This window comes from Entelurus aequoreus, linkage group LG26 (genome assembly GCF_033978785.1).
Source record: "Entelurus aequoreus isolate RoL-2023_Sb linkage group LG26, RoL_Eaeq_v1.1, whole genome shotgun sequence".
Lineage (NCBI taxonomy): Eukaryota > Metazoa > Chordata > Actinopteri > Syngnathiformes > Syngnathidae > Entelurus > Entelurus aequoreus.
Window position 1 is genome coordinate 30,876,920 of NC_084756.1, and position 2,500 is coordinate 30,879,419.

At 29.5% G+C, this 2,500-nt stretch overlaps 1 protein-coding gene across 4 annotated transcripts in view; it reads right to left on the minus strand.

The window, feature by feature from the left end:
* cbfa2t2 (CBFA2/RUNX1 partner transcriptional co-repressor 2) overlaps positions 1–2,500 on the minus strand; it is a 172,895-nt gene that overhangs the window by 13,742 nt on the left and 156,653 nt on the right. The gene's annotated exons all lie outside the window — the stretch shown is intronic.

The window sequence follows — 2,500 nt, forward strand, 5'->3', positions numbered from 1 at the left end:
GGCGGGTTGCAGTGAGACAAGGGACGAGGAGCTTATAAACACTGCACCTTTACCAAGAACATATCCAGGTAAATGTGTGTTCTAGTGAGAGCTGACAAGGCAGATATACACCAGAGTCCATCCAACAGCACACTTCTGTTTATAAGCACACACTGATATAATTCATAAGGCCGCCGCTACACAAACACAAGAGAGCAGCTTTAATTGCGACAGGCGTCAAAGAACCTCCGGGGGGGGGGGGGGCACGTCACCCATAAACAACTCCAAGGACAAAAGGAAGTGAAACTGGAAGAGCGTGTAGAGCAGGGGTGTCCAAACTACGGCCCGCCGACGTCTTCAATTTGGCCCGTGAAACTTTTGAGTTAAACAAAGACTTCATTTTTAAAAGAGGGACTTTGATGAAGCAATTTTGTCACCATCTAGTGGACAATGCAATAATTTGTGATCAATTACCTTATATTATGCTCTGAGTAAACCTATGTGCAGCATTTACTAATATGACCCAATGCAAACAACCTTCCCGAGTCATGGTGCAAAAAAAAAATTAAAAATCCAACCAACATAAAATCACACATAAAACAACCTGCTCACTGAACTTTGTGGATATTATAAAAAAAAAATTCATGGACCGTAAAACATTCTAAATTACACCCATTTAAATTCATTACATAGCATGATGGGAAAATGCTAAACACTCTACTTATTTATCCATGTTTGGGACCTTTTAGCTGCTTGATATTTCTGATTGATTACAAAAGTTTACAGATGTCACGGAAGTATACAAGGTAGAAGTCGAACTTTCACATACTCTTAATATCTAATTATAGTAATTATTAATTATGTATCCATTGTAAAATATATATATATATATATATATATATATATATATATATATATATATATATATATATATATATATATATATATATATTAGGGCTGCAACAACTAATCGATTAAATCGATTATAAAAATAGTTGGCGATTAATTTAGTCATTGATTCGTTGGATATATGCTATGCGCATGCGCAGAGGCAATTATTATTTTTTTTAATTATAAAAAATAATTTTTTAATTTATTTTTTTTATAAACCTTTATTTATAAACTGCAACATGTACAAACAGCTGAGAAACAATAATCAAAATAAGTATGGTGCCAGTATGCTGTTTTTTTTCAATAAAATACTGGAAAAGATAGAAATGTAGTTTGTCTCTTTTACCCGATTATTAATCGATTAATTGAAGTAATAATTGACAGATTAATCGATTATCAAATTAATCGTTAGTTGCAGCCCTAATATATATATATATAATTATAATTTCGGCCTTCGACCAAATTTTTTTAGCCCGATGCGGCCCCCAAGTCAAAAAGTTTGGACTCCTCTGATGTAGAGGCTTGTCCTTCTTCTGGAAAGTGAAGTTAAGCGAAAAACGTCGTATTCCGATTGGAGATTTGAGGAACAAAGTCTTCAATAGTAATTTTATTAGGTGAATGTCAAAACTCCCACAGACCTCTAAATGCAACACTTGGAGAGCAGTTAGCTTTCAATTTTCAATCTGATGAAAAAGCAAAATCACGTGAGACTTCTGTGGAATGTGTGTTCACCAAAAATGATTCCCAGGCGTGGCCACCGCTGCTGCTCACTGCTCCCCTCACCTCCCAGGGGGTGAGGGTGATGGGTCAAACGCAGAGGATAATCTCACCACACCTAGTGTGTGTGTGACAATCGTTGGTACTTTAACTTTTTATATATATATATATATATATATATATATATATATATATATATATATATGTATATATATATATATGTATATATATATATATATATATATATGTATATATATATATATATATATATATATATATATATATATATATGTATATATATATATATATATATGTATATATATATATATATATATATATATATATATATATATATATATATATATATATATATATATATATATATATATATATATATATATATATATATATGTGTATATATATATTAGGGCTGCAACAACTAATTGATTAAATCGATTAAATTTGATTATAAAAATAGTTGGCGAATCATTTAGTCATCGATTCGTTGGATCTATGCTATGTGCATGCGCAGAGGCTACTTTTTTTTAATTTTTTTTTTTTATAAACCTTTATAAACTGCAACATTTACAAACAGCTGAGAAACAATAATCAAAATAAGTATGGTGCCAGTATGCAGTTTTTTTCTCAATAAAATACTGGAAAGGATAGAAATGTAGTTTGTCTCTTTTATCCGACTATTAATCGATTAATTGAAGTAATAATCGACAGATTCATCGATTATCAAATTGGTTGTTAGTTGCAGCCCTAATATATATATATATATATATATATATATATATATATATATATATATATATATATATATATATATATATATATATATATATATATATATATGCATACATACACATATACATATAATATATATATATATATATATATATATATATAT